The sequence below is a fragment of the Protopterus annectens genome, chromosome 17.part0 (assembly GCF_019279795.1).
Source record: "Protopterus annectens isolate FY-2018-M chromosome 17.part0, PAN1.0, whole genome shotgun sequence".
Taxonomy (NCBI): domain Eukaryota; kingdom Metazoa; phylum Chordata; order Ceratodontiformes; family Protopteridae; genus Protopterus; species Protopterus annectens.
The window spans coordinates 523,460,983-523,485,503 of record NC_056751.1 but is presented as its reverse complement, the minus strand read 5'-3'; the positions used below and the strand labels follow the sequence as shown (position 1 = coordinate 523,485,503).

Sequence of the window (24,521 nt, the reverse complement as noted above, 5' to 3'; positions counted from 1 at the left end):
TACCTGGTATAATCCCCTGAGCCCACTATTGTGAAGCAGCATGCTCTAGAAACAGTTGCATTGTTCTTTCTTTTTTTAATGCCTGTAGAGTTGTTACATTTTTAAATCTCTCCATTTTACATCTAGGCCACAATGTGGGTCCTCTCATTCATATTCAGAGATTTGTATGCTGAAAAGTTTCAATTAAAGAATGCTTCGCTCCACTACATAAATATTTCAGCTCCTAATTGAGGGATTCTTACCACACCATGCTTGATGGAGGATTAAATGACAGGAAATGTCCCAATCTCTTAGTTATATATTTAAGATGAGTTTTACGTTTAAGAATTAAATGGTACATATTTTATTTATTGCATTTGTTTACCAGGAAAGTCTACTGGGCCTTGGAGAGCCCATTTTCAGTGGAGGCCCAGGGAGAAAAGCTGCACATACAAATTATACAGAAAATACAATTTCAGTTATATCAATGGCTAGAAGACTATGCAGTAATAATAACAGGCATGATTTTAAGATAACACAGTATAATGCACATGTCAGAGTTAACACTGTATTAATGATAAGTAGCTGGGAAATGGATTGATGAGGAGAATAACAGTGCAAAAAGACAGGAAGGAATAGGTTCAGGAGTGGTAGTAAGGTAGGTATAGAGAGAAAGAGGGTGGCTATCAAGGTTGGGTTGGGACATTCTCCAAAATATTTGTTTCAAAGGATTGTTTAATGAGGCAGTCTGCAAGGATACAGTTGCATGGTTAGTGTTAAGAGCCAAGATATGTCTGTGTCAGTGATCATGCTAGTCAAAGAGTAGAAATTAAAAAAATAACGTATTCTGATACCTGTGGGATAATAAAGAGAGAAGCACGGAAATGATACAGCTGAGGGATTAAACAACCCCCCCCCCCCCAAAATCCATTAGGCCTGCTGGCTTCCCTGATAATCATTTGTGATTTCACATGCTTTTCACAACATGAGTTGTTTCTAACCAGAACAAAATCAGGAGAAATATTTTGTCATAGCCTCCATCAGCTATTTCAATAGTGCTGAAAAAGATACTAAAGACAACGAGATGATAATTATTTAGACTATAAGCATTAGTTCAATAGGCCATCTGGAGAACAGTGCACACCCATGATCCACGTAGCTTGCTTGTCATTATATTTCTTCTGTAATGCCCAGTTCAGTGTAGGTTTAACCCCTAATAACACCCCTGCGATAGACTTCAAGACTAGACTGCACAAAAGATCTCCATTCCAAGAAGATAATAACACTCTTTGTATGTTTTAACAATTTTGATCACTTGACAGAAAACACTGTGACAATGCAATTCATTTAACAACTATTTACTGAATTTTTTTTCCATAAATTCAAATTCGCCACAGGGACATCCTAACGTAGTCACCACTGTCTCTCACTTGCTGAACTGGGCTGGCTTGAACTCCCTCACCTCCTTCAATGGTATCAACTCTCACTTGCCCACAAACTAGTAAACCATCCACTAAATGTCCCATCCCTCCAGAATCTACTCCAACCCTATTGCAGCACCAGACCACTAAGATCCAGCAACAAAAATCACTTGCAGATCACTAAAGCCAATAACTCTGCTGGTGAAGCACTATTCTCTTGCACCATAGCTAAATTATGGAACTCCCTCCCACCCACAATTACCTCCATACCATCATGCACCCACTTCAAATCTTTACTAAAAGCGCACCTAAAAACATGCTTGCTATGCCCTTGCAACTCCCACTATAATATTACCCATCCCATCCAACCACTACCTTTATTTCCACTCCACTAACTACCTTGATTATAGCAAGCTCAGATGCTCATAAGCCAGTACTTATTATACAGCAGGAACTTCTTCTTGTAACATTTGTTAATGTCTGTTATGTACTTCACAGATAAAGATTCTAGTTGTCTACTGATGTACTATGTTCTTCATCTGTAAATATGTTGTAAGTAATTGCTATGTAAATTGTTAATCGCTATGTAAACCAGTGTAACTACTGTATGTTTATTTTAACTGTGAAGCTTTTCTCCCCGGGCCTCCGCTGAAAATGGACCTACGTCCAGTTGGACATTCCCAGTCAACAAATATAAATAAATAAATAATAAATAGAGACCACAAACAATAAAACTGCTTAAAAACATAAAATCTACAACATATTACTAAAAAATAAGAATTAGAAACTCTGTTCTTATAATGCACAGCAATCAAGCTTTTAGAAATCTAGTGAAATGTGCTAATTGTCAACATTAACAACAGCTCCTGCAAGCTCGTTTGACACATACCACTCAACTGTCCTGATTTCCAGGAAAGTCCCTGATTTTGACTCAAATTTTAGTTATGTGCCTCTTAAATCTTCCTAAAACTGGTGACTTTTGGATAAAAGGTTGTGAATTGCACTTAAACAATGACAATAATTTGAATTATAGACTTCTTTAACTTCTGAAACTGTATATTAATTCATATTCTCTTATTCTGCCATTGTCTCAAGTAAATAGTGATAATATTTTAAAAGTGTCTCATCATCCCTGATTATTTTTGGATCTGTCTTGTAGTCTTTTGAGATTTGTCCCTGACTGGTTGAGAGCTATTCTACAACAAAGAAAGAGGAGATTCTCAGCAGAGAGTAAAATGTTAGCCATGAACAACGTATAATCTCAAGGCATACAGAGATTATCTTTGAAGTAGACACAGCTAGAAAGCTATAATAAGATAAAGTCAGTCACAATGTTTTTGCCTTAGAGTACTACCAAACAAAACAATGTTGTCTGAACTAAAATAAACTATACAATCATTTGGGTTTCAGTTCTGCCTTATTTGTTCTGGAGGAAGACTTTTGGGGTTTTACATACTTATCTATGTTCATTTTAGTGAGAGGGGAGATAGTTGTCTTTTCCTGTAGACCAGATCCACTACAGATGCCAAAGGAATTGGTCATTCACTTAGAAGGTCCATCTTCTCAGTGAACAAAAACTCAACTAGCATTCCCTAATGACATCAGGGAAAAGTTGATTTTCCTAGGTCATGAAGGGCTACCAGATAATGTATTTACAGATGGCACCATTTTTTGATTGTCTGTAAAAAAATTAGCTGAACGTGTACACAGGACTGAAAACTTCCCCAGGTTGGTCCTCTTTTTCAGAGGCTCAAGTTGATAGTAGTCAGAACTAAGATCCCTTTCTGTAGTCTTAGTGGAATAATTGACAACAGTATCAGCCTTTAGATGGGCATGCAGAAAAGACAGGACAGTTTCTGGAGAAGTACATGGTCTATTCTTTTTGTCCTTCGTAATGTGAAGGATACCAGCTTAGCACAACTTTGTGGAAATTTTTGTTTTTGTAGCAAAGATATCTAACTAATGAAAGGGCTATCCTGGCATTGGAAGTTTCCACTGAGAAATCCTGAAATAGCAACCTTTTTGACCACCATGTAAAAATGAGCAGCCCTCATTTGCACAAGTCTGCAGCCAATTTTTAATCCAGCTGACTTAAAAATGTAAAATAATTTGTTTGGGGTGGTCCTCCTTATGTCCCCTTAGATTGAGATTGAAAAGTTGGCCCTGCTGCCATAGTGATTTTTTCTGGAGGCTACCCAAATAGGCCTTGTCTCATTTTCAAGACTGTATGATTGGCCTGGAAGACAGCAGCAAGAGAAATAATTTACAATTAGTAGGGTTGAAGAAAGGTATGGAACCTTCTAAACTGGTGGAGTTTTTGAATCTAATCTACAAGCGGCACTAAATTTGTGGCCAGCCACTCCTATAACATGCAGATTAGATTTAAACACTCCACCAATTTAGAGGGTCCTATACCTTCCTTCAACCCTTAACTGTTAGAAATCCAAGTGTTAGAACAAAATGGACATACAGCTCACATCATGATAGCTATCTCCACACCATATTTATATGGATTTATTTAATGGTGATACGTCATGTGTGTAGACCTAGGGATTGCAGAGATCATGTATTAAGAAGAATTTGGGGAGTCTTCACCTCTGAAGAACTTATCTGTAGTGCAGTTTTTAATAATGAGTTCTGCAGTGGCCACCTGACAGGAGAAATATATGGAAGTCTTTAACTTCTAAAGACTTATCCGTTATACATGTCTTAATTTGGAGTTTTCAGCAATTACTTCTGAGGTGAGGCTGTAGGTAGATAGTGAATCATTAGTTGTATCAGAGGAGCTAAAAAGGTCTTTGTGGTCCCACTGTATAAATAGACCAACCTCTGTTGCTCTGCATCATGTTTTTTTCTATAGTTTTACTTCCTCCTTGTTGGGATCCATACTGTTTGATTATTATTACATTTAATATTTTAATTTTTTTGTACTGTTTTGTTTTTAAGTATTTTTTAAATAAAGAGTGCAAACCTGCCCACTAGACGGCATTGTTCCATACACTGTTATCTGCTACTTGTTCTGTGACAATGGGCTGAAAATCTCCTCCTCCTTAAATCCCACTTTCACTACCGAGAAGACTTCTCCAGCTAGTACAAAGTCTGCCATCTTGACTTTGCCCATATGTCTTAAGATGTACCTTTGCCAGTACATTTTTACTTGGCTGAGAGAACAACTGTTTCAAAGACAATACTTTCTCAGTAGTTGGTTCTCATATCTGGGATGATTTGTCACCCTTCACATGGAAACAGTGCCAAAAGCTTAAACATTTTAAGGATCCAGTTAACTTCAGTTTTGAGAAATGCAGCCAGATGTAGGAAATTTGCTATTCCCTTAAAACTGCTCTATTTGACATGGAAACAGAATTGCTTATACAAGTACTTCTTAACATCTGCTGCTACTAACAGGAAGATGTTATGATTAGGACACTAACTTAGGGAATAATTTATTTGACTTAACACACGCATGACTGTTTTTACACCTGTATTGTTGCTGACTTTTTTTTTGGGGGGGGGGGTACTTGCTTCAATTTCGATCACTCTAGGTGTTCACTTGTTCTAGTATTTTTGCTCATTTTAATACACTTGTTATTTATAAACATTCGGCCCATTTTTATTTTATTTTATTTTTATTTTGCTTTTGATTACTGTGTTTCTCTGACTCAGTTTCCTTAAAAAAAACTTTTCATTGGTGGCTCAGGGTGAAAAGCTCCAACATATTCAAACACTTTTTAAAAGGCATTCAGTAATATACATGAACAGGGATTAAGTAATACAACAATAACCAATGAATGGGTGTGGTATATTGAAGATTTACCCACAGATGGTGTTGTTTAATCATGAGGGCAAAGCCCAAGTGATTAAGCAAAGGCAACTGTGGGTAATTCTTCAATATATCATGCCCAGGAGTTGGTTATTGCTGTTATACAATGACAATATTTAAGAAACAATTACTTAATTTTCTTAAATAATATCTTTGTATGATGGTGCTGTGGTGGTCTGCTTTTTTCAGTATCCTTGGGCTTTCTTGATGTACTGCACATGTGTATGGGACTTACATTCCAATGCTTACGCAGTACTGAATGCTGCAATTAAATCAAACAGCACTTCAAAAAAGTATTAATTTAAGGTTGTGCACACTTATGCAACCAGCTTATTGTACATTTATTTTATTTTTTTATATTTCTTCCCTAACAGATTTGTTTGTTTTTCAATTGAATTGTAAAGGTTATAGGTCACATTAAATGTGGGAAAACTTTTGAAATGTGGTCTCATTTTTTATATCACAAAAACTTGGCATTTTAATAAGGGTATGTACACTTTTTATATGCACTGTATGTAACATTTGACTGACAATGACTGTAGAGGTTAAAAGGGATGTATAATGTTTGCAATTGAAAATATGTTAATATGTTTTTTTCATTTCTATAAAACTATGATTGTACGATTGCCTATGTCATAAGTAATAATTCAATAAAGATGTATCTTGTTAAAAAAGGAAATGGGATCATACATCCTTATGATAAATTATGCTTCAAACCATCCAGTTTTTTTTAATGTTTCATGATCTTCAGTTAGAGTTTACAGCATTCAAAAATTTTTTTTTTTTTTTTGGAAAATGGCAAGTAAAATAGTTTCCTCTCTTGTACATTAAAATAAAAATATCAAAAAAGAATGGGCAGTACTAGTACAGTTTGAAGGCTAGCATCGCAGGCATAGGATTTCAGTGCCTCTTACATGTCTAGTATTGTCTGGTATCACCCCACTAGTGTTTAGAAAATGAGCTAAGTCATAACAGTTAACATTTTATGTAGTAATTTACTGGAAAATCATATCACTAGATAATATGCATGCTGTACATTTGTTTAGCATTTGTCACAGTGAAGTATAAAATGAAAAAAAAGGCAGGTGCATTTATACAAAGAGTATCAACTAGCTCAAAGCCATCTAATATTACAGAGTCTTGTAATGTGGGAGCATTAAGCTATCTTAGCTATTTGCCACTGTTTGCAATCTGCTGCAGTGTATCCATAGTCTTAGTTTATTTTAATTTATTTTTCCTGGTGCAGTTAACTAAAGTAGTTCAACAGCCTGTGTGTGTGTGCATGTGTGTGTGTGTGTGTGTATGTGTGTGTGTGTGTGTGTGTGTGTGTGTGTGTGTGTGTGTGTGTGTGTGTGTGTGTGTGTGTGTGTGTGTGTGTGTGTGTGTGTGTGTGTGTGTGTGTGTGTGTGTGCGCGTGTATGTGTGTGTGTGCATGTGTGCATGTGTGTGTGTGTGTGTGTGTGTGTGTGTGTGTGTGTGTGTGTGTGCTAAAAAGAATTCTGTTCAATTCTGGTTTTCCACCTATCCCATGGTATCATGCCAATTCTGATTTGATTAGAATGGCTGCAACTTATGCACATCATGTGGTGATACGACACCTAGAGACCAAGTCAGGCAACATTAGACAAGACTTCATTGCATCATAAGTCATCACATGGTGACAAACAAGCTTGGCTGGGAGGGGGTTTTACACTTATGAACTGATCAGAAATTTAATATAAGAAAATAGATGGGAGCTTTTAGGGTTTGCAAGAATCTGCAGTTTGTATTAGAACCAAACTTGTCTGTCAGCATTTGCTTCTCCTGATGGAATGAAGTCTTGTCTAATGTTACCTGATTAGCATCTTAGGTTTCTTATCACCACATGATGATATGCACAATTTGCAGCTGTCCTAGAGAAATCAGACTTGATAGACAATACCATGGATTCTGGAAGGGATAGTTAGCCATTGGTAAGTTCACGTGATCAAGTGGGAATTACTGCACTTACCAACAAGATAGATTAGCAGCAGGAAAGTGAGGCATGAGCTACTGGTATGCAAGCATTTGCAGCAGGCCCAAATAAAACAGCTGCATCATTAAGTCATGTGAACTGAATGGATGCATTCAAAATCTTCATGTTTCCCATAATATGCGTCATAGACTCATACACATTCAGAAAATACTTATAGCTGTCATAGAATAATTTGTTTCACTGCCTGCACAGACTAAGTTTAAATGAAAGTAGGAACCAATGGTTTATTAATAAACATATTTTTAATTCGTATTTTTTTCTTTTAATCCCAGGATGCACTAAAACAAGACACAGTACAGATGAAACAGAATATATGCATCACATTTATTTCTTGCCACTGTCCTCTACATTACATGGAGACATGCTTTCCAATACCGGCTGCAAGTAAGAAAATGAAACTAAAGAAGGCATTTATTCAGTTCGAAGTAGCAAATGGATGACAAACGGTAGCTTTTTTTAAAAGAGTTTGTGATATAGGTAAATAGGATTCACCTATATCACATCCTTAGGTCCTCTTATACTTGATACATATTTTTGATCAGGCTTTTCCGGTTAGTTAAGAAGAAATTCTTTCTGTCAAAAACAGTGAAAAAATGAGTAAGCAAGTGATAAATGATGACTTTTTAAAAGTGAATTGTTACAAGTTGATGGGTTTTAAGCTCTAATATTGGACATTTTGTTTGGCTTTTATAGGATAATTTTTAGTTAAGATACCGGTTTAGAATAGCCAGGATTCATTTTTTTCTAAGGAAGTACAGTTTCATTTACTTTCACGTTCTGAAGACTCAAATAACAAAATAAACTAAGTGCTGCCAAGTTGACAGTGCTTCATCTGAGAAGGATGTCTCATTAACCAAAACACTTATGTCCTTTGTTTCCTAACAGTACATTTTGTAGTCAACATACCCAGCTTATGCTTAATAGTACATTTGTATATCCCTGTAGTGTCCTATTCAGAATACTTATTCTCTATTGGCCACGATGCAATGTTGCACACAAAATGTGGTCTTGCTTATGTTCAGTATAAAACATCCAAAGTTAATTGCTATGTTTTCAGAAAAGCCCAATAAGTATCTTTCCTTGTGAATATTGTATCTGTGTCAATACCTGTTTGTTGATATATGTACAGCTTTGCATGTGAAACCTGTGTTTTTATTTATTTTTTCACTTTTCCTTTCTTATAGTTATACTAATGAGTGACAGCATAATTAACATCCAGAAAAGAAAGATAACAGTAAATGCCACACAACCTAAAATGTCAATTCATGAAGACGGTATACCCTGGTTTAAATAATCATAAATCAATGGCCATGATGTTATTTATCTTTGCTGTTACAAAACTTGTTCAAATATATCTATACTATTTAGTTTAATTTTCAGTCTATTACTTCTCAAATTCACTTTCTCAATATAAAATTCCTTTTTATAATCATATCAAATTTATCTTTTCTGTTAGCAGTGCATTTGTTAAGCTGCTGTTGTATATACCTGAAATTTAAACTGTTTGTTTTCTGAGACAGTGTCTTACTTTTATTTTTTTGCAGATAAGCAAACTTAATCAACTGATCAAACTAATTTTAGAATGATTTTATTGCCTCACCAGTGTTATAGCATTTCTTGAACATTCAACAAATCATAAAACATAGCTGTACAATTTGTCACCTTCATATTTAAATTTGTAGTGAAGGCATGAATTACGAATGAGTTCAATGCAGCATCTCTCCAGTGGTCACATGCAGCCCTCAGCATTTCCCCTCTTTGACAACCCTCACTTTTCTCTAATTTATTTTTAGCAGCTTGAAAACCTTTGTCCCTCTAGCCATGCATCTTATGTACCAATTAGCTATACATTTTTTGACAAAAGCTTGATTAAAATCAATAAGAGGTAATTCCATGTTGCGTCGTATATAGTGTTTCTTTTTGAAGTAATGAGACCTATGTTCTTGGCTCTTGAAGGTTTATTTACTGCAATCCCTGAGCAATTTTTTTTTCTTTTTCTTTTCTTTTTTTTTTTTTTTTTGTTCTGTGCAACACATACATCATAATTCTCTCAATATGTCTTATCTTTAGATTTCACCAAACACAAAGGTTGCTGTGGGAGCTACTTCAGGACCTAAGCATGTGGACATTGAACTTCAGAAATGGGGAGGCTACAGGTTTTACAATCACATCCACATGCCATACATTAAATTGTATTTTACAGTTTTTCATTTTTTTTTTTTCGATTTATTGATTGATTCATTCATTCATTCTGTAGCATGGTGATGAGAAAACAGCAGAATTTTATGAGTACTTGGAAGCTATAACTACTTTTGTAAAATTTCTTTATAAAGCCTAATGGAAGGTTTTGCTCAACTATACATAACAAGACAGTGTTCTCAGATGTATCCTTATACTATACTTGCAGCCAATTTATATGGCAAAAAAGAAATTTAATTAAATGCCAGATTATAAGGCTATCCTGGCTAGTAAGTGAAGAAGTATTTGTCAAGAGAGTTGACAATTTGAAAGAGATGTTCTTAGCAGAGGGTCTGTGCCTAAAATAGTTGAAGTTGTAGCCCAGAAGTTACTAGTCGCACAGCAAAAGACATTCACCTTTTAATACTTAGGGCATTAAATGTTATTATGCCTACGCATGGTACTAATGCCATAGAAAATTGATTCTCTAAGGCTGTGCTTATTTCATACATGCATCAAAGTTTGTCAGTTGATAATATTCATATCATAAAAATGAACTGGAAAAATATCATGACTAAGGATGTATATGGCATGACACTAGGGGACACATCAGATTTTATTTACAAAAGGGGTAAGAACATGAAAGGTATTCTTGTCTGTTATACTTGATACATACCCAATGACAATAAAATCTGTAAATGTGGGGTCTGAAAACAATGCAGACATGTAGGTGATGGTCCTTATGTCTAAATATCTAGTTTTTTCAAAACCAATGCTTGCCAGAAAGCCTGTAAGTGTAAAAGCAAAGTGACAGTTTACTTGACCAGCTGCCTTTCCTGTGTTGCTTTCTATGTAGGAAAGATGAAGCGAATGCAGAATCAGAGAATTTATTAGTATTTGAATGACATCAGAAATATCTAATAATGTACTTTATAAGCATTCTACACAATGTACCAGTTTAAAAAAAATATGTTCATTATGATAGACAAGGTAACTTTTCACTAAATGTGAGGGTGTTGGGGGAACATTCTTGAGTATAAATAACTTAGGTGGCAATTATTATTAAACACATTAACCCCCCCTGACATTAACATTACTGTCTCGATTAACAGTGTATTAAAGTTAAGAGTAGCCACTCCATGAACATTTTACAGCACAGATTTTACTCTATATGCTTAATAAATATTATTTCTAAGTTGGTGTATGGTCTTAACTCATGCTTTATTGTGTATTTAGCTTCAAACATTTCTAGATGTTTTTCTCAGCTGTTTATAGTGGCTTAGACTGTGAAGACGTCTGTGGGTGTTACAGACAAAATTGCTTAACTACATCTTTTTTGGAGTATCTAAAGTTCTTTTGGATTAATAGAATAGAGTTTGCTTTTTGAAGTCACTAAACAAGATTTGTTCACCTGGATTGACTACCACAACATAACACAAACGTAAGATGGCTTTCCAGTTGGTTAAGAGTAACCCTGCTGGCTGTTGCTTCGAAACATTTTCTTTCCTGTTGACTAGTAATCGTTTATTATGATGTGCTGAATTATAACAACTTTAATCAGTATGATATCTAGAACATGTTGCTTGCTAAGTGTTTAATTCTGTAGTTACTTCTTTCACTGGAAGACTCACAATATCTAGTAATATAATTTTCTATTATTCACCAAAATTTCGTGACAGAAGCTGGATTGCAAATATAAAACATGCATCTGGAGCATTTCTCCCCAGGCCTCTGCTGAAAACAAGCTCTGTGGAACCTAGTCGGACATTCCCGGTCAACAAATGTTAAATAAATAAATAAAATAAATAAATAAATAAATTTAGATTTTTATCAAACATCAAGTGAAGTTCTACTGCAAAAAAGAAGGTAATCCACTTTGTGAATATGCAATGACTGCAAAACTCAACCTCTACTGAGATTTCATTATGCTAAAAGATATGGGGCAGAATAAGTTATCCTCTAGCTACAAAGAAAGTCAGTTTTTTTTCATTCCTTCTTTCTTTTTTTTTTCTTTTAATTTTTGCTCTGGTTCTAATCTCATATCCATTTGCTCATTAAATGACATGGCAGTTTCTCTAACTCATTCATTAAAAGGTTCTAAGATTTGTAATTGAAGGCATTAGAGAAATCTACAAGCTGAATATTTTAATGATCTGAAAACTATAAATACCAATAGTTAGAATATGTAAAAGTAAAGATGCTGTGATAGAGACTATATTTGTTTTGAAAATATGTTGATGGCTGTTATATAAAGCATTACCTTACAATCCAATCCCTTATGAATTTAGGAGGAGATGAAAAATGGGGAATAACCTAGAACATCTGCACTGTAGACTGGAAAAATCCCACTATTATTTTCTATATCTGATGACAAATTCACTTGTATGAATCACGGTCTTCCCTTAAAATACACTGGCTTGATGGCAGAAGAAGATAACCTCCTAATTCTAGCTTTTAAGGGTATTTTATGTTCCAGCTCTCATCCATCCCTGTTCTCCTTTAGTCATTCTCCCTCTGTGCATACCCTCTCCATCTCAAATTCTGGGAAGGTTATTGAGAAGATTGTTTGCACACAGCTTCAATCATTTCTCAACCACCAAATCCATGATATTTTATAATCTGGTATCCACAGTCTTAATAGCAAGATTATACAATATCTGAATTTTGAATGACTACCTACAATTTATGTTTTGAATGACCTCGTAGGGGTGAGAAATCAGTGACACTATTCTGTTATGATTCTCCTGAATCTTTCCTTGGTTTTGTGCATTAGACCATAACATCTTAATTGAGCACTTTCAAATCAATTGTGAAGCCACAAATACTGTTGTTGAATGGATCACCTCCTATTGAACAGGTCTCTTTTATCTTGCATTATTTCTTCATCCATTTATCCTATGATAGCTGGACATATCCAGGATTCTTCACTTAGGCCCATTATTATTCTTTGTGTTTGAACTTCCACTGTGAGAACTCTTCAGAAAGATAGGTCTTCATCATGCTAGTACTCAGCTTTACCTCCCTTTCCATTTGGAAAATGTTTCTGTTGATTTGTTATACAAGTTCTTGGAATCTTTCCAAAATTTGGTGACTGCTAACCGCCTGTGACTTAATACATCCTCAGCTGTACATAATTGTCCATCCAACTCTTTTTCTGATTGTAATCTACAATGGTAGTAGGCAAGCTTTTTTAAGGAAGGTGAAAAGTCTTTGTATGCATTTTGATTACAGACTGACATTTAGAGACGAGGCATCAACCACTGTGAAAATATCCTGCTTTCATCTTCATAACACTTCTTACTTTATTCATCTCTTTCTCCCAAATGATGTCTTCGTTGCAGTACATGCTCTGGTCTCTTTTTAGTTTACATACTGTTTATTATTATTATTATTATTGACACTGGACTTATCAGTAATCCAAATGTACTCAATTTATCCAAATAATCATTCATTTGACTTTTGCAATATGTTTTTAGTCTTTGAAATATTCATTTGTTACTCTCTTACTTCATTTGTCTAATTAATGTTATTTTATACTGTTTATTTCTTTCTATTTGTTTCTCTGTTTACTAGCATTATTATTGTGCTTGGTAGACAATACCTCTAAATGAATCAAACCTGGATTTGAACTCAATAATCAGTTACATAGATCTATAACCACTGATCTTTTCAAATCAAGGCAAATGTATGTCCTTATAATACACTACCACTGCTCTTGCCACCCCATTATATACCTCCTCTTGTTCATGCCGACTCCCTTCACTTCACTTTGGCATAACCTTCAGTACCCTGCATCCCTTCTGTTTGCCAGTGAGATGAACTCTGGCTCCTTTAATCTGTTGTTATATAATTTCCCTTCCAATCCACACTCTTAAGGTGGCAAATGGCATTGCCCTTGGTCTATTACTGAAAGTTTGGGCAAGCTATGACCAATATTTGTAGCTCATTCTACTCTTTTTCTATCAGCTCCTCCTCCCACAGCTGATACTTCATGAGAGGATGCCATGATCCAAGCGTAGTACTTGCATTTGTCAACATCAAACAACTGTCAGCTTTCAGCTCAAATGGGCAGCTATTTAACTTCTTTGTTAATCCTTTCTCCATTCTCATCTGCTGAACTTATTTTTACCCACTACATAGAGCCGATGATATTTTTGTCTGAAAAAAATATAACTAAAAGTAATGGGGGCAGGATAAACCCTAAGCCACAGAGGCACAATAAAGTCCTCAGGTACTAAACCACAGACTATCCTCATTCCTGGTATCCCTCATGTTGTTACTATGAATAATGCAGTAGCCTTCAAACACTAATCAATTTGGTTGCTTCATTTTAATCCTGACTCAGTCCAGCAGTTCTTTTAGCAGCAGGTGGTATCAATCCAAATTTATGAGTTACTTTTGACTACTACAGAGATGCCAGCCATAGCCACATATGGAGTTTACTAGATAATTAGGCAACAGTAGTAGATTTCCAGGACTTGCATCTGTATCGCACATGCACTACACACATGCACAGTGAAAACTTATATCTGCTAAATTGTCTAGTGCATGTTTTGGGGTGTGGGAAGGAAAATAGAGTACGAAGAGAAAGTCCACACACACACAAGATGTAGCTGCAGACTGAACAGAAGCCACTCCAGGTGAGAAACAGTCTGGAGAACAAATTACTGTTAGTAGCCAGTGCTATTCAATGTACTCAGTACCATCTAACAATCTATGCAGACTGATTTGATGTGTCATTGAAGCGTAGGATAATTCATGCTCTTCTGATACCAGTCATAAAACTGCATTACATTTGGCTTAACTGTTTCCAGTGACAAACTCAGATTGAATGCTATCCTTGACAATGCTATCTTCTAGGAAACCAAACAATCTTTCATACAGGGCTGTCTCCCTGGCTTTCTTTGATGCTGTTAGGTTAAAAAATAGATTTTCATGCTCCCTCCTTTTACATCGGTGACATTCATCAGCTTACATCTTTCAGGCTCTGCTGCAGTTCAGAGCAAAATGTCTTTCAAAAGTTCTTCATCAGGGAATCTGTCAGCACACCATGAAGATTTCTGAAGACTTTAAGAGGTAGACATTCTGAAATATGTGCCTTATTCTCCTTCAGCGCCTCAAGTTCCCTCTTTGCCTCCTCTTACCTGTCTCTCCTGCTGCATCTGCACTACTTTTCTTATTCTGCCCTCCTACATGCACCTTATAACAGCATCCCTGTTTTTTTTTTCTAGAAGACTGAAGTGAGATTTTTGTTCAGTCTCCTTCTTTGTCTTTTCATGTCTTCTGTGACTACTGCTTGTCCTTGTTCAGTCTGGCCAACACTATTCCTCTCATCCTTTTAGGCAACATATCTTAAAAACTGTTTGTCCTCCATCTTGATCCATTCCCCAATCTTTCTTTAGCACCTGCACTGCTCTCAGTTTTTACATTTCTGTCTGTATACTAATGATGTTCCACCTACACTTCTATACACCATTCCTTCCATCACTATTTTCTCTATATTTTCCTCAAATCACAGTCATCATATTGCTAAGAAGTTGCATGCTTCCTTTTTTGCCTGCTTTTTCAGTATTTTGTCATCAGACATGAGTACTCAGTACATTATAAATTCCCTAGTGTACTTACTTCTTCACTTGACCTCCAGATGCCCACATCATCTTTAACAAAATGGCTGCCACTTCACAGCATAACACACTACCCTACAATTTTACCATCACCTCTGATTTGTATACATGATTGTTGCCCCATTATGAACCAGAAGATGGCAAGATTGCAGCATAATGAAAACTTGACATGGACCTCCCTGCATATTCTTGACCTCCACTACAGCAAATAGCACTTTACTTTTTGTGCAATACTGCAACATTTGGCTTAACACCCTATTTCTCAAGGTCTCAGAAACCTCCTACCAACTCTCTGTTATGCCTAGAACATGAAACTTCTCACTTTACTACTGGCAGATTCATATTTCCACCAATATAGCCCTTTTCTTCAAATGTGGTTGTTGTATACACTTCCACAGCCTACATCCTCCTCCCTTGATGCGTCTCAGGCCATTGCATTGTACTAGTCCACCAGCACCACCATTACTCTTCCATAACTGCTAAGGTAGACATCCACATGTTGACACTATCCGCCTATTCACTTCCTTCATGGGATTGAGTATCTCCTTCTCCCCAAACTTACACTGGAATGTCTCCTTTATGAACAGCATGTCAGTTATTCCTGAACAAGTTAAACCCAGCATTTTTATGTTCCAACCCTTCTTGCCACTGACCCATATTTGCCTGATTACAGCAGCATCGACGGTACCCTTCTACACTACTGTAGTATCAACATTTTCCTATGAATACTCTTATTGTGTATGGAAATACTACTCAGCAATGCAATCCAGGTAGTGTGTTTGTTCTGCTGCTAACCTTTTTCACTTTTCCTTTTTCTTTAGTCTTGTTCATGAATGTATACCTATTTATTTTTCTGCAATAGCATGTTTCCATTATGTTTGCAACAATGCATGATAATTAAAAAGACATCCTTTCAGCCATACTGGGTATGATAGACTCTGTCCCGGACACACACACCTGCTCTCTCTCTCTCTACCATGACTCTTACACCAACGTTCATCCAGTCCTGATCCCATCTCCCTTGTTCTCTCTCATCTACTGCTGAGACAGTCATTATTCTCTCTAGTTCACTCCCTTCCCAGCTTGCTGGCTACAGGCACAGGTAATACTTATTAGAATGATACCAATATTCTTTCCCTGGTACAGGTCTGCCAAATCCCTGGTCCTGCTTGCTACCACCTCAGCTATTTCCTGTAAGGTGTGACTGTCACCTATGTGTAACACAATGTCCAATTTTTCCAGTGGTGGCCTCCTTGGTCACCTTCTACTATGCTTTACTAATTCCATGTATTGAGACTGGTTTAATGGCAACTCAGTTTCTTTTGTCTACCTTATCAAAACTGATAAAACATATGGTGACAGCAGCTTTCTTACACCAAAATAGTTCCCTTGGTTCTCTGCTCTGTTATCTACTACAACATGCCATACCTACCCTAAAAAATAAACACAAAAAAATATATATATATATATATATATATATATATATATATATATATATATATATATATATTTAAATATATATATATATATATATATATATATATATTTATTTATATACATATAAATATATTTATATATATAAATATATATATACACACACACACACACACACACACACACATATATATAGATAGATATAGATATCTATATATAGATTTTACTTTATGTATATCTATACATGTATCTACACACACACACACACACACACACACACACACACACACACACACACACACACACACACACATACACACATACACACACACACACACACACACACACACACACACACACACACACACACACACACACACACACACACATATATGTGGCTTACACACCTATAGTTGAATGTCCATTTGGTCACGGAGTGCTGAGGTGGTGCTTTATGTCATACTTACAGATGGCCAAATGGTCCAAATTTTGAGGTATGTTTTGTCAAGCCACATAAGTAGGGTTTAGAGGGTATGAGATTGTTTGTACAAGTACTTGAGTGTTAGGGTTAGGGTCAGGAATAGGTGAGAAGATGTGTTTTATAGGTTTGTTTGCAAGTGTGGCTATTTTAGGGTTAAGTAACGGCATATATTTGGTGTTTGTAGTGTGTTTGTATATGTGAATGTGTCTTGTGCAGTGACAGTGTTACAGGAACTGTTTTCTTTACAGTAAGCTGTAGCATTAAGGTTGGGGACAGGGCAAGCTTTAGGTTAGTACCCATTACTATGGTGATGTAGTGCTGGTGGGGACATTTATAAGTAATACTGAAATTTGCTTTAACACAGTGTTTAGAGTATGCAAACTGGTGGTGTACTTCCACTGTTTTGCCTTTTCTTCTTGTGAGGTGTGACTATTGAGTTGTTATACCTACTTGAGCAATGTAGGAGGCCCCTACAAAAACATGTTTTTTTTTTAATTTTGGTGGGTTAGATGAACTATGTTTACATCAGGTGTATCAGATTATTTTTATTTAAATATTCTGTCTTTGGATCAAATAATATACAGTTGTAATATATCTATTTCTATATTGATATACACATCCACACACTCACCCACACACACACACATATATATATATATATATATATATATATGTGTGTGTATATGTGTGGATAAGTATATCTGGGTTACCTTCTGTTTACCGACAGTCCACTTCCCCGACACGTATTCATCTGACTCTTCAAATTACCAACATTTTCAAAGCAAATGTTACGCGGTTAGTGAACACTTGGGCATCTACTTGAATGTTGCCCCTTACCCCCGCCACGGTAGTGCGTTCTCGGAGTTGGTATATTTATTAAGGGGGGTGTGGGGGGTGTAGCCCCCCACATCAGTGTCTTTTATTTCTTTGGGTAGTTCTTCCGTCGGGATGGCCAAGTGTTTACTTACCTTTTGGGAAACATCAGCTTTGAGAGTATCTGTGATTTGACGTGTCGGTGAACTGTTTTTTGGGGAAATGGACTGTCGGTAAACTGAAGGTATTGTGTATATCAATATATGTAATTCTATATTCATATATAAATATAAATATATATATATATATATATATATATATATATATATATATATATATATAAATATATATATATATATATATATATATATATATATATAGATATAGATATATATATAGATATATAAACATATATGAACATGCATACATATAGTGATAGAGGGATATATATCAGTCACCTAACAAGACCTTTTTGCAGATAATGGACAAGTTAATAAAAATAACAAGCAATCAGTGACATTTAATCTACCTTAAAATCTCCAAGATAATGATAAGGAACCATGTACTGATAGGTAGTGAATTGCCCCAGCTTCCAAATGATTTAAGAAGCAGGCAAGCAAATAACAGGTAATGCTACTCTAATAGCGCACAGATTCAAAACTATTTGTTTTTACTTTAACCTTCAAATCACAGGTCAAGAAGTAATAACAAATAATAGAAGGAAATAAAGATCTGAAAGGATTAACTTCTTGGCTTAAGATGGTGAATAAAGCTAAACTACTATGACTACTTCAGTTTTCAATGGATAAGTTAAGAATAAAACAGATATAATTGCTTTAAATTATAAATATTAAATATTTTTTTTTCAAATGATTTCATTACATAATAAAACTTTGCAAGCCCCTGAACAATATACACCAGATTTCTGAGACAAAATGGAATTTCAAAGCAGTTGTAGGGCACCTTCAAATAAATAAATAAATAAAACTCTTTGACATACATATTATCATTTGGTTGGTGCATTATGAGCATGTTTGTGCAGGTTTCTGACTGACATACCTCAGTCTGTAGGTGTCAGACTGCAACTTGTGTCTCTGACTGCTATGTGTTAGAATTGGATATCAAGTAATTCACCGTGATAATGAAGCCTGAGGGGTGAATCTGGACATTCATGTCGAGAACACGGAAAGTCAATTATTTGTAGTACACGGGCTTCAGCTGCTTTAAAAGAGTAGTAACTTAGAGAAAGAAGACGGCAGCAGTGCAAGTGTTTTACGTATTCTCTGATGCACTACCACATTTAAAAATAGGTTAATGTTCACCTTGCTTATGTGGGTGTGTGCACATACATGCCTGTGCACTTATGTATATTTGTATGTTTGTTTGTTGCTGAGAGACGGAAGTGTTTTGAAATGTTTAGAAATCTGATTTCTTTCCTTCCACTCTCTCCTAGTGGCTGCTCTGTATAATCTAGCATAATGCTCTGAATGCCATTCACAATAAAATTTGATTTTAGAGAGATACATAACAAGTTTATGTTTTTCTCAAATTTGGAACAGAATCATTATGTTCCTTGTACCACATAGAAGATTTTGGTTGTCTCTGACAATGCCGTAGTTATACGATTGAGAAATGAATTAAAGAAATTCAAACTAAGATCAGAGCTTGAGAGATGGTCTTCATGACCTCATTATGAGAGCACTTCTGATAAGGTTTTAAACTTTAAATGTTCCCTCCTTATTAAATACGCCAATTCCTACTGCTGTGGTCTCTCTCTTGGAATCGAATGAATACCAGCATCCATACTGCTATGAATTCACACATTTAAATCCCAGTTTTCTTGCATATGTGTCTTAATTCCTGAAAGGTAATTCCTATTTTCAAACACCTCTTTTTTTAGTAGGATCACTGGAGATCACCACTCAGTGAGTTCAGTTGAACTTTCTCCTATATTAAGTTCTTTAATTCTAATTGCTGCCTGTATTTTCAAAGTTCAATAGCCAACATTCAATGTATTGAGAACGGCTGACTAAAGGCCTTAACAAAGTTTAATCTAGAGTTTCCCATCCATACGACAAGGCATATGCAGCATTCACAATCCAGGTGTCCAAATGTGACCTGAACACTGCAGTAAAGATGCCTGTCTAACAGAAAGTGGCAAAGAATTCTACATTTAACTGGTCCCAGATGTAGAAACACATGCAATCTTAAGCTTAGAGGATGCAGGTGGAAAACTAGCAAAATATTTTTTATTTCTGGTATGTAAACATTGTTAGCAAAATGAAGTTTGCAAAGCATCACTATTTCACTATTTATAGAGCAATATAAGGTATCTGCTAACAAGTCTAAATGGAATACAGTCCCAAATCTATGAACCTTTCTCTTCCTGATAAATGACAGATTTCTGAAATTTGCCTGGTATTGTTATGCTCTTCAGTTACTTAATGGCTTCATATTGAAATGTTGGCACTAGAAATGACAAGTGCCAACAGCCAAAACATAAAACACAGAAAACACAGGATAAGAGTGAATTTAAAAAATTGCTCTTCTCCTTTAAATATATATTTTTTGTGGGGGGGGGGGACTCCTCTGCACCCCTACCCATAGACCCTATACATTCCAAACTTATATATACCAACACCAAGATCGCCATATCTTGGAAAAAAGGGAATATTCTGAGAAATGGCATCTGTGGCTTAGTATATGCAAGTCTGATTTTTTGGCAATTCAATCTCCATATTTCAAGATTCACTCTAGCAGGACCCAGCATTTCAAATGGTTACTTTGTTAATAGCTGTTATACTGTAAATGCAAGCAAATGCATTGAAAACTGACACAGAATAAAGTGCAACATACAATGGAAGGAACACTTTCTCGTGATGGAATGAAGAATATTCCTCAGAACTACAGTACCACAAGCTTGACATCTCAGATTGTCATCTGATACAATCTTGATGACTTTAGTAAAATTTCTTTTAGCAATGAATATCTGATCAGCTGTGTAGAGTAATTCTTACTCTCTTGACAAAAATATAGACTATTACTTTTTAAATAAAAAGCATCTTGTTGCCCTCACTCCATTTATGAAAATTAAGCTGTGTATTTTTTCAGAACGCTGTATTTACTGACATTTCTGAGAAGCATACCAATCATAGTATTGCCTGCATACTTGCTTAGCCATGCTATACCCAATTTGGGAAATTTAGTCATAAAAAGACAAATAAAGAAGGTGCCAAAATGGAACCTGGATTACCAATCTTTTCACCAGGAAAAATATCCCCAACCCTAACCTTATACATCCTATCTGATAACCAAGCTTTTGCTGTAAGGCGTGACATGAAAAGTTTTTGAAAGATCAAAATATATAACATTACTGGATGGCCTTATTAAAGCATGCCATAAAAAATGCCCAGTTTAATTCAAACAGGATCTACCAGATATAAATCATTTTTATGCAATGCCAAGCAGCTTCGAGTAAGAGCTGAAGACAAGCAAAACAGTCTTCTTCCAAATGCATACATGCATTTACATAACAAACTTGTCAGGCTCAAAGTGGTCATCATTAAGTGTGCTTAACTTCCCTCCTGTGGAGCTAGAGATGACAATGACAACCATCCAAATTTCTGGAACAGAACCACAAATTAAAGTTAATTAAGGATGTCTTAAACAGGTACTTTGTCTGTCAGAAATGTTGTTACTTGATAACCAAAATGCCTTTGGGAAGAATTATTTTCACCTGTGAGTCATTGCTATCAAAATATTCATTAAAGGATGATACACTTGAACATATCATGGAAGCAATACTACATTTCTTTTGAAAAAAAAAATAATATTATAATCCATAATAGGAACCCAAAAATGAACTAAGATCACCCACATTTTACAGAACATGTTACTGGAAAACTAGAGATGGAAAATCTTGTTTTTAATATATATTCAATTCCCAGTATACAGAAGTCTGCTGTTCTATGGCTGAACATTAATTCCATGATTTAGCTCTAACTAAAATCATGGCCCGAATGATTAATTTTCCCACTAGGAAAGGCAACTTTTCTGGATTTGTTGCTAACAATTATTCATCAAAAAATTGTTAAAACTATGTCATCTGATACCTTGTGTTACCCAGACCTCTATGATTTTCAGTTCTCACTTTGACATAGCCAGAATATATATGAATTGTAACTTTAGATGCTTACTCTAACTCAGAGATCCTGCTGTAATTAAAGGACATAATAACATAGACTGTAACAGTGTGTTCATGACTGATACCTTCTTCTGGGATGAGTTTGAGAAGACTTGTTTTAAAGTTTAGAAAAATGCAAAACAGCAAAGATTGTGAGTTTGAAGCATGCACCACTCTATGACGGACTAGAACATCAATCATATTTCTAAGTTAAACAAGAAAAATATAATATTTTTGTAAGATGCAATTCATAACTTACTAAATTGAAAATTAGAGTAAACTGTAAGTGGTTCAAAAATTGTATCAAACAATCTAAGATAAAATATGAGAGCACATTATGTAGCTGCCTAAACAAAACCTCTGTCACCATGTAAATGACATGGGCTCATATTCTGTGTCTGAAAAATGCTTTAAATTATGCCTTCTGGCATTATGAATATAGACATGAAATCTGGAGTATACAATGATTCTATTTAGAATGGATTCACCAAAAAGTTAGTCATGCTAAATAAAATGACAGATTTCTATAATACAATGAGCAAAGGCAGTGATCTGGGAATTATATACACACACACACACACACATACACACACACATATTTATATATATATATATATATATATATATATATATATATATATATATATATATATATATGCATATATATATATATATATATATATATATATGTGTGTGTATAAAAAATATATATATATATATATATATATATATATATATATATATATATATATATATAAATGGGATCACTACAGAATACTGAAATTCCACAGTCCTAAGACTCTAAATCTCAAGGACCAGAATCTCGAAACTTAAAAAAAAATAAATAAAAAAAAGAGTAAAACATACAACAAACTATTCTAATGTGTATGCAGGGGGGCAAGCACCCTTGCACCCCCCACATCCCCTGCAACTTAAATATACCAACTCCGAGATCACACTACAGTGGAATGAATGGCAAATTACCCATTCTGCACTATACAGCAATCCCCATTCACTATGTTCGAGAATCCACAATCTTGAGATTCTGGTCCTCGGGATTCAGAATTTCGGGATTATGGAATTTCATTATTCTGTAGTGATCCCAGATAAATATATGTTCGCATGCGTGTGTGTATGTATGTGTGTGTGTGTGTGTGTGTGTGTGTGTGTGTGTGTGTGTGTGTGTGGATTTATCAAATACATCTGATTATATTCGTAATTACATTATTATTATTTAGTCACTGCTTAATGTAGCCACTAAGTTTTACAGTACTGAATGGATTACATGCTGGTTGGAGAATACATTCTGAGACTTAGGGTCTCAACATTTTATTCTGAGTGGTGTAGCACGTCAGTGGATACACCATAGGATTCTGTTTTGGGCCCAGTACTATTTAACAGTGGGCTTGCATTAGTTCCTTTGCACAAATCTTATTGGTTGACAAGATATGCAGATGATGTCAAGATTAAAGCTGTCTTATCTAATTTAGATAACTACACTAATTTCAATAAATAGTTATCTGAACAATCCAAGTGGTTTAGAAACAAAGAACTACATATTTATTGTGATAAAAATGAAGCTATGTTTTTGGGTCCACCTAAACCCAAATTTGCTATTGTAATAAGTTGTTATATGAGGTACCCGAGTATAAGCATTTGGGAATTAGAATCAGTAATATATTCAAGTTTAAGATAAATGCTCACATTATAAGACTTAAACTTTATACATTGCTGGGGTCATCTATAAAAATATTTCAATCTGTTCATCTGATGCACAGTTTAATTGAATTTTAAGTGTATACTAAATGTGACCTGATGCTTCAGTGTGCTCAAAAAAGATACATTAAAAGAGAAATTGGATATAATAATGCACCCTAATCAAACAAACTTGAGCAACTGACGCAATCCCTTATGCTGGTAATATTGAAAAATCTTGACATACTTAATTTAAATTCCTTTCATTGTTCATTGGATTGAAAATTGGCTATTAAACAGATATCAAGTTGTAATAGTTGCTAGTTCTCTTTTTGAAAGTAAAACTGTAACTAACAAGTGGTGTGCCACAGGGAAGAGTTCCAGGCACTCTCCTGTTTGGTATTTGTTTTGCAGACACCAAAGCCAATAACATGAAAGTATGGTTAACCATGATTGCTGATGACTGCAAACGGGACATTCTTTCCATGCTCATTCACTGATAAAAAAGAGCTCCAGCAGGGACTGGAATATGCACATACATGATGTAGTAAACATGGTCTCAAGCTAAATGAAAAAGAAGAGCAGCATAGTAAGAGTTGGTAGAAAGCTGCCTCCCCCCCACACTTTACATGCTATAAATTTTACACTTCTTCAGAGAACTAAAATCATAAGAGACTTAAGTAGTTATGTGGATAACTCTTTCTTTTTCAAACATCATGTTTCTATGATAATCAAGAAATCCGTCCATCTGGACCAGTTGATTTCCATGGGAATGTCTTCAAGATCCATGCAAGTTTTCACAGCACTGTACTCTTTCCTTAAGAGACCCATCACTGAATATAATGCCCCCTTTGGTATGTACAAATCAAAGCACATCAC

General features: G+C 35.2%; 1 protein-coding gene and 1 long non-coding RNA gene across 4 annotated transcripts in view; one reads left to right on the top strand and one right to left on the bottom strand.

The window, feature by feature from the left end:
• CADM3 (cell adhesion molecule 3) overlaps positions 1 to 24,521 on the bottom strand; it is a 1,289,148-nt gene that overhangs the window by 893,247 nt on the left and 371,380 nt on the right. The gene's annotated exons all lie outside the window — the stretch shown is intronic.
• LOC122791581 overlaps positions 7,507 to 24,521 on the top strand; it is a 286,754-nt gene continuing 269,739 nt past the window's right edge. The window contains exon 1 of the long non-coding RNA XR_006363171.1: positions 7,507 to 7,618. This is a non-coding gene — a long non-coding RNA (uncharacterized LOC122791581). The remainder of the gene's footprint in view (positions 7,619 to 24,521) is intronic.